General features: G+C 37.2%; 1 protein-coding gene across 3 annotated transcripts in view; it reads right to left on the bottom strand.

Annotated features, from left to right (window-relative positions):
• PRKG1 (protein kinase, cGMP-dependent, type I) overlaps window positions 1-9,913 on the bottom strand; it is a 1,420,729-nt gene that overhangs the window by 887,824 nt on the left and 522,992 nt on the right. The window lies entirely within an intron of this gene.

The following is a 9,913-nucleotide window of genomic DNA, read 5'->3' as shown; positions in this document are numbered from 1 at the left end:
ATCAATTCTTCTGCACTCAGCTATCTTCACAGTCCAACTCTCACATCCATACATGACCACTGGAAAAACCATAGCCTTGACTAGATGGACCTTTGTTGGCAAAGTAATTTCTCTGCTTTTCAATATGCTATCTAGTTTGGTCATAATTTTCCTTCCAAGGAGTAAGCGTCTTTTAATTTCATGGCTGCAGTCACCATCTGCAGTGATTTTGGAGCCCAAAAAAATAAAGTCTGACACTGTTTCTCCATCTATTTCCCATGAAATGATGGGACTGGATGCCATGATCTTCGTTTTCTGAATGTTGAGCTTTAAGCCAACTTTTTCACTCTCCTCTTTCACTCTCATCAAGAGGCTCTTTAGTTCCTCTTCACTTTCTGCCATAGGGGTGGTGTCATCTGCATATCTGAGGTTATTGATATTTCTCCCAGCAATCTTGATTCCAGCCTGTGCTTCTTCCAGCCCAGCGTTTCTCATGCATATGTACCCTGCATATAAGGTAAATATGCAGGGTGACAATATACAGCCTTGACCTACTCTTTTTCCTGTTTGGAACCAGTCTGTTGTTCCATGTCCAGTTCTAACTGTTTCTTCCTGACCTGCATACAGGTTTCTCAAGAGGCAGGTCAGGTAGTCTGGTATTCCCATCTCTTTCAGAATTTTCCACAGTTTATTGTGATCTACACAAAGGCTTTGGCATAGTCAATAAAACAGAGATAAATGCTTTTCTGGAATTCTCTTGCTTTTTCCATGATCCAGCAGATGTTGGCAATTTGATCTCTGGTTCCTCTGCCTTTTCTAAAACCAGCTTGAACATCTGGAAGTTCATGGTTCACGTATTGTTAAAGCCTGGCTTGGAGAATTTTGAGCATTACTTTACTAGCGTGTGAGATGAGTGCAACTGTGTGCAAAAATGTGCAAAGACATTGCCTTTCTTTGGGATTGGAATGAAAACTGACCTTTTCCAGTCCTATGGCTACTGCTGAGTTTCCAAATTTGCTGGCATATTGAGTGCAGCACTTTCACAGCATCATCTTTCAGGATTTGAAATAGTTCAACTGAAATTCTATCACCTCCACTAGCTTTGTTCGTAGTGATGCTTTCTAAGGCCCACTTGACTTCACATTCCAGGATGTCTGGCTCTAGGTCAGTGATCACACCATTGTGATTATCTGGGTAATGAAGATCTTTTGTGTACAGTTCTTCTGTGTATTCTTGCCACCTCTTCTTAATATCTTCTGCTTCTGTTAGGTCCATACCATTTCTGTCCTTTATTGAGCCCATCTTTGCATGAAATATTCCCTTGGTATCCCTAGTTTTCTTGAAGAGATCTCTAGTCTTTCCCATTCTGTTGTTTTCCTCTATTTCTTTGCATTGATTGCTGAGGAAAGCTTTCTTATCTCTCCTTGCTATTCTTTGGAACTCTGCATTCAGATGCTTATATCTTTCCTTTTCTCCTTTGTTTTTCGCTTCTCTTTTTTTCACAGCATCACTCATCCCCAAATCTCTGAGTCTAGTATGATGTTAATTGCACTTGTTATCCCTCTTTACTACTGAGCATTCATTGGTAATCCATCTCAATGTAGGAAAGATTTAAAGAACAATTACAGAATATATAGGAGAAGGCAATGGCAACCCACTCCATTACTCTTGCCTGGAAAATATATAATATTGATCTTAGTATCTGTCTTTTTATTCTTTCAATCAGTTGAGTAAATACTAAAATTATCTCTGATCAAATTATGGAATGAATGAAGGTTTAATATGTCTAAAACTGACACAAACTTTGCACTGTGTGGAAGCTCTTTTATGATGCAGGTCTTTGTGGGAAAATTACCAATTCTGCAGCATTATAGAAATTGCTAAAAAAAAAAAACAAAAAACCAGCCTTTCTTGCCCACTGTATAGAATTTACTATTAAACTACCCATGATTCTTAAAAAATAATAATACCCCAGTTACAGCCTATTCGCTCCATATAGGAAACAAAGTATTTAATGATTGACTAATGAAAGGATGCAACAAAAGAGTAATTTATCTAACTTTAGAAGGAGTTAGGGGCTTCTCAGGTGGTATTAGTGGTAAAGACCCCTCCTGCCAATGCAGAAGACATAAGAGACATGGGTTTGGTCCCTGGGTCAGGAAGATGCCCTGGAGGAGGGCATGGCAACCCACTCCAGTATTCTTGCTTGCAGAATCCCATGGACAGAGGAGTCTGGCGGGTTATTGTCCACAGGGTCTCAAAGAATCACACATGACTGAGGCGACTGAGCATCACCCATGCAAGAAGGAATTAAGTACTAGTGCCTTCCTTAGACTGTGAGAGGGTTTTGTTTTTATCCCGAAAATCACTGCTAACACGTGGCTACTTGACAGGCCTAGTCAATACTAGATTTAGATTTTTTCTGGAAATGGTTAAGTATAAATCATAAATCAATTCTAATCATAAAAGTTGCCATCAAAAGAAACTAGAAAAACAGCTTCAGCCTCTAAAAGAAAAAGATTATAGTTTAATAACTATTAATGAATATACAGAATAGCTTTTGCAGGTCTATTTGTTTATGCTTATCTGTTATATCATCATTGGTACCTTGTGAGTTGCTTTCCTTATTAAAGGAATTTATTTCTTAGGGATTATTGGATTTATGTTACTAATTTTTACAGTATTCTTTAATAGACCAATGTGATAGAAAATTATACTAAGAAGAAGATTTTCATATTAAGTCACTAAATAAATGTACCTGCTTCTTCAAGATGATGCTATCTGCTTGTTTCATTGTCCAGGATGGTGACAATAATGACAACTCCTGGGAAGTTACTGAGCTATTCTTTCTGCAATCAGGGTCATATTTCTAGTCTTTATCATCTAAGTTGTACCCTCCTTCAGGGTTCTTGGTATAAAGCATTCGTCGGACTGAGAGAAAGCAAAGCATGCATCTTTTTAATCTGCCTCTTGAAGATAAAACAGAGACTGTCTCATTAACACAGTTATCTCCTCTGCCTTTGCACTGGCGCATAGGGAGCATGACAGTATGTGGTTGCTCCCAGTCATTAAAACCCCAGGTAATACCTGCACACATGCCAACTGCTTGAACTGGCAGACAACGTTGGTTCATTTTTACATCATGAAAATCATTATCATAAAAATGGCACTTTATGGAACACTATAATGGCATTTCCTAAAAGCCAATGGCACCCCACTCCAGTACTCTTGCCTGGAAAATCCCATGGACGGAGAAGTCTGGAAGGCTGCAGTCCATGGGGTCACTGAGGGTCAGACACGACTGAGCGACTTCACTTTCAATTTTCACTTTCATGCACTGGAGAAGGAAATGGCAACCCACTCCAGTGTTCTTGCCTGGAGAATCCCAGGGACTCAGGAGTCTGATGGGCTGCCATCTATGGGGTCACACAGAATCAGACACGACTGAAGTGACTTAGCAGCATGTAATTGCTTACTTCTTGATATAGTCATCTTAAGAAACTGTCAAGGTTTACAGCCACTCCAAGAGCTTCATCTAAGATTCCTTTATATCAGTAATAAAACTGACATTCATTCCTTGCATTGCTTTACCAATAAAAAAAAAAGCACCATATGTTGACCTGGGAGGTACAGGCATTACATTTATAGTGCATAGAGTTATTTGAGCAAGAAATTATAGTCAAATTCCTTTTGCTTTTTTTTTTCCCAATTCATCTTTTTAGGGTTTTGACAGTTGGCAGATTTTCTTAAGTCAGGTTGAATAATGCAGTGTTTGAAACAGACCTGCAAGGGAAAACACAAGCCATTTTACTGCACACACTCAACTCTATTTTAAAAACGAAAATAAACAGAAAATCTAAACCTTTCCACGTGTTCTTAAAAACATCTTTGACACAGTGAAATATCTTAATTGCTCCGCTTCCCCCCTTTACAAATATCTCAGGAAGGTTTAAGTATGGAAAGTTGAACGTATTCATATTAAATCAGATGTTATTTGTTATTCAAGTCCCAGTTTGTCCGATTTCTTGTAAGGATATTTAAGGTTATTTTGTGTTAGTACTGTAGTACTGAGGAATTTTAAAATACTTGTATAAATAATCTAAGGAAAAAGAATTATTCAGATATTTTGCCGAAGTCCATTCATAAAAGAGCTTTTACATCCACCAAAGCCATTTTGAAGGTAACTTGTATATAGTAATCACCCGAATCTGGTACCAAGATGTTTTCCTACAGAGAGAATTTTTAGTCTTGGATTTTTATTGGAGTCTCTTTGAATGAGTTATGTGAATTATATACTGGCTGAGGTTTGGGGCATTTTCAGTGGAGCACTCAAAGTAAGAGGAACAAGCTTCAATTCAGCACCTTCAGGCAAAAATACAAATTCATGTACAACTGGAGTTTGAGCAAAGAGCATGTGGTTCAAACCTCAGAAAATTCTTGTGTAGTTGTGAGAACTGGCTGTGAGAAACCCAGGTAAAAATAAGGCACGTTTTATGCAAATGTAGAAACAGGGTATGTACTACTGAATCTCTCTCTCACTGGACAATAAGTGCCTTTTCCATCTTATGTTTCCAGTAACGTGTCCATTTTTGTGATTCCCAAGAACCTTGGGCATAGAAGTAGGGTAAGAGGCCCAGGGTGAGTGTAAATTGATGTTGCCTTAGCTGTGAGGGTAGTGAAGGTGAAATCACAACCAGGAATGACACTTAGAAAAACATGATAATGATATGCTTTCAGGTATGGGAACTGAGTAAGCCTTGGGTATTGAATGAATGTATCAGAAATTCCTATCCTTCGTGGCATTTGAAAATGGATGGTAAAATGTTCCTTTGTTTATGCAATCTTAACATATTTAGACAAAATGTGAAATTCAAACAACACTGTTTGGTGTTATAGAAATCAAATATAACAACTGATTTTTTTTTTCCTACCCATGGTATCTGGAATGCTTGTAATTGGATATATGCAATCAAAGCGACTATTTTCATATCACAATAAAAAAAACAAACCCTTGAACTTATGTAAGGCATGAATGGGCTTCCCAGGTGGCACGAATGGTGAAAAACTCACCTGCCAATGCAGGCGACATAAGACATGAGGGTTCAGCCCACGAGTAGGGAAGGTCCCCTGAAGGAGGAAATGGCGACCCACTCCAGCATTCTTGCCTGGAGAACCCTCTGGACAGAGGAACCTGGCAGGCTACAGTCCATGGGGTCGCAAAGAGACACAACTCAAGTGACTTAACTTGCACACAAGTCATGAATAAGCCAAGGCATCTGTTAGATGCTATCAATATTGTTTTTATATATTTGCATATTCTCATTCCTCAGAGGAAGAATCAATGTTTTATAAGATAAAAGTAGACTACTAGTACAGATTTTCTTTAACGTAACATGGATTTCCCATCCCATCCCCCATATCACTATGGTTTTTGCTCTAAAAAAATATTCTTCTTGGTGCTATCAGATCTTCCTCCTGGCATGACCATAATAACAAATGGCATACATTTATTTAGTCTCAGAAGAATCCCAGAAGATTTTTCCCAGGTGAAAAACAAACAGCTTGCTTCAAACTACCATAGTTCTTTTAGCTGGATTACTATGAACAATCTTATAATTTAGAACATATGTCAATCGGTAGCTTTAATAAAATACATATTTTGGATTAAAGACAAGAAAGTAAGACTCAAAACCATACAACTCCTAGAAGGAAACATAAGTGGTAAATGCCTTGAAATCAGTCTGGGAGATGATTCTGTGGATTTAACGCCAAAGGCAAAAGCAACAGAAGCAAAAACCAGTACGTATGGCTATATCAAACTAAAAACTTTCTGCAGAGTAAAGAAAGCCAACAAAATGAAAAGGCAACCTTCAGAATGGGGAAAGAAATTACTTGCAAATCATGTATCTGATGAGTTAATGTTATGATCAACCTAGGCAGTATATTAAAAAGCAGAGACATTACTTTGCCAACAAAGGTCCGTCTAGTTAAAGCTATGGTTTTTCCAGTAGTCACGTATGGATGTGAAAGTTGGACTATAAAGAAAGCTGAGCGCCAAAGAATTGATGCTTTTGAACTGTGGTGTTGGAGAAGACTCTTGAGAGTCCCTTGGACCGCAAGGAGATCCAACCAGTCCATCCTAAAGGAAATCAGTCCTGAATACTCATTGGAAGGACTGATGCTGAAGCTGAAACTCCAATACTTTGGCCACCTGATGCAAAGAACTGACTCATTTGAAAAGACCTGATATGGAAAAGATGGAGGGTAGGAGGAAAAGGGGATGAGAGAGGATGAAATGGTTGGATGGCATCACCGACTCTATGAACATGAGTTTGAGTAAGCTCCAGGAGTTGGTGATGGACAGGGAAACCTGGCGTGCTGCAGTCCATGGGGTTGCAAAGAGTCGGAAACAGCTGAGCGAATGAACTGAACTGAATATCCAAAATATATAAAGAACTCATACAACTCAATATCAACAAATAAAATAAACAATTTGATTAGAAAGTGGCCAGAGCATTTGAATAGACATTTCCCAAAGACATATTGATAGCCAAAAAGCACATGATAAGATCTGCAATATCACTTAATCATTAGGAAAATGAAAATCAAAATCACAGTGAGATGCAACCTCTCACCTGTTAGAATGTTTTCAAACAGACAAGAAATAAACAAGTGCTGGCAAGGATGTGAAGAAAAGGAAAACCTCATCCATTTTTGGTGGGAACATAAAGTGGTGTAGCCATTATGGGGAAGAGTATGGAAGTTGTCAAAAAATTAAGACTCTTAGTACTCTCTGGTCCAGCAATTCCACTTCCGGATATTTATTCAAGAAATAAACAACACTAATGCCCAAAGAGATATGAACCCACACGTTAACATCCACATCACTAATATTTACAATAGCCAAGACAGAAACAATCTGTGTATCCACTGATGAATAGGTAAAGAAAATGACGTGTACATATAAATAATACTACTGTCATAAAAAAGGAGGAAATGCTGCCATTTGCTACAACATGGATGAACACTGAGGGCAGTATGCTAAGTGAAACAAGTCAGACAGAGAAAAAGAAGCGCCATGATGATCTCACTTATATGTGGAATCTTAAAAAAAAAAAATAAAAGATTTCAAATACCGAGAACAGATTGGTGGCTGCCAGAGGTTGAGGATGGGGCAGTGAAGGGTGGGTAGAATGAGTGAAAGAGGTCATATGGTACAAACTTCCAATTTTAAAATAAGTCCTGGGGTTGTAATGTACACATAGTAACTAGAATCAATACTATGTTGCATATTTAAAAGCTGCTAAGCAGAACTCAAAAGTTCTAATCACAAGAAAAGAAATTTTGTAATGATGTATGGTGATGGACATTAAGTGGATGGATATTGTGGAGATCGTTTTGCAATATATTCACATATTGAATCATGTATATCTGAAACTAATATAATGTTATACATTCATTATACTTCAATATAAAAAAATATCATATCCTACTTAAAAAACAAAAAAGCCAACCCACAGGTGCTTGGGTCACATTCATTAGCAGAAGAAGTCACTGGAATTTATCCAAGGCCTGATACAATTTCAAAAAGTTATTCTCGTGAAGAAGAAAAGACTCATGTACAATGAGGAACCCTTGAATGTCACCTAAAGTTTGTGATGACTGTGCGATTAAAAATGCATTAAAATCCTAGGCAGCTTTCAGGCTGATCTAGGGAGAAAGATAAGAGAGATCATCAACATTTTCAATCATGAAAGAAAGCGGTATTCGGGGAAAAGAGGTAAGTGAGGGAAAAGCCAGGTAAGTGAGAAGAAAAAACGTGTGGCTAGACAAGCGATTAAATAGGAAGGGGAACTTCCTCAGACTTAAAAGACTACTGCACCCAAGTAGATGAATCAATTTTGAAAGCTACTGCAAATGGTCACCACTGGCAAAACAATGGTTACAAAAAATATAGATAAGAGACGACACAATTTTGAATTCTGGTAAACAAGTGGATCTGAAAAACCAAATAAGGACATTAAAAAAATATCACATGTAAAGAGTGAGATAGCACTGATTGTGGTCATTCGATAAAACTAATACAATGGAATCTAATTAGAGTTATAAAGTGATCGGCTTGAGAGAATAACTTAAATTTAAAATAGTGTTTAAGACTCCAGTTGGTAAGGACAATCTTCCTTGACAGTACAGAAGATGGCACAAAGGTCCTAAGTGACAAATGACCTTTATTCACACCTCATAATTCTCACACAACATTCAGAGGTTAATAGATAACATTCCTTAGGCATGCACAAAATCTCTGCACCTATAAATGCAGAGATGTATTTGCACATCATTAACCATAGACTCTTCTCAGTGCATCCTCCACACCAAGGGGGCATGATGAACACACACACAAACACACTCACACACATGAGACATCTGAGTCTGAATTAAAGAACATGATCCATTGCTCATTCCCTTTAATGATGGATAAAATTCTTACCCCCAAATAGTGAGAAGTATCATTTGCATTCAACACTTAGTTCCTTGCTGCTGAACAGATGCATAGTGTCTATTTACATTTATCAAACATGAGAACAACAGAGGCGAATACAACCAAACAGCATTTTATAAGAACCTAATAAGAAAATTGACTTTCATGAAGCCAAGGAATCACCTTACAAAAAAAATCTCTTGGGCTATAAAATTCATTTAAATATTCTATTCAGTTTAAAGTATTTCTTTAATAACAATTTAATATTTCACAAGATTAAGCACCATCTCACTATCAATTGTTTGCCTTTGGAAGTTTTAGTTAGATTAAATGAGCAACATATAAAAATATTTTTTATCAGTTAGGTATTTTAAAACCTTAAAAAATTATTCACAATTCAGAGAAAGCTTATTTTAATCCAAAGGTGCTATCTTGGCCCATTTTTGCCCTAGAAGTAATATATTTCTCATCACAATGAAGCATGATAGCAAAATCTGTTCACCTAATGGAGTCATCACTGCTCTTTTTTCTAGTTCAGACACTTTTTCAGTGAGTTTAAGTTCTGGCAAAATCTGTTACGGTTCATTGGGCTTCATTATCCCTTGAGTCACATAATTAAATGATCACATGAAATAAAAACATGGCAGTGCCTATCAATCAAAAGAGTTCCGTGTTCTCAGACATCAAGAATCAAAATGTCAAGAAAGATTGATTTTATAAGGGCCCCAGTTGCCACTGATGTGACAGCGATTTCAGTGACTAAAACGGTGATTCACTAACAAGACCTGGAAGAATTTGTGACTCTAGCTGGCCACGCCTTCTTCAGTTCTTTACAACTCAAGTTTTAATGTCATATTGTCAATTATACGCCATACTGCTGAGAGGAAAAAAGCAGTATATAAAACCATCAGTGACAGATAAAATTAACAATAACAATTTAATTGTCATTTTGCCAACAGGATCGTTTTAATGACACAACCTAATCAAAGTAACATGATTGCAATCATTCACAGGATACTATGTCAGAAGAACTTTTCAAACCTTAAATACACATTTCTGCCTGAAGATGCTCTAGACCTTCCATTGTCAGTTTTGGCTTCCAGCTCTGTTTGTTACACATTCATTACATCCTGTACTCAGGAAGAAGGAATATTTAAAACAAACTTCTTTTCCTTCTAACTATTGCAGCTGCTTCTACCAAGCAATAAAAGTTGCTAGAGAAATCATATACACACATACATGTAAAATTAGGGAAACAAGCTGCTTTATTGCCTCGACTTAAAATAAGCTCAATCAGTAGAAAAGAAAAACGTTATAATATACAGCTTGATGAGCAGCTGAAGACAAGAATATACTCAGACGCAATTCTAGAATTCAGGATATCTTACTCAGGGTTTGAATGAAACGAAAGACATTTCTCCTCTTAATTTTTCTAAACCACTGAATGAATAAGTG

This window comes from Bison bison, unplaced genomic scaffold, assembly GCF_000754665.1.
Source record: "Bison bison bison isolate TAMUID 2011002044 unplaced genomic scaffold, Bison_UMD1.0 scf7180017860456, whole genome shotgun sequence".
Taxonomy (NCBI): domain Eukaryota; kingdom Metazoa; phylum Chordata; class Mammalia; order Artiodactyla; family Bovidae; genus Bison; species Bison bison.
This window is presented reverse-complemented; position numbering and strand designations above follow the sequence as displayed.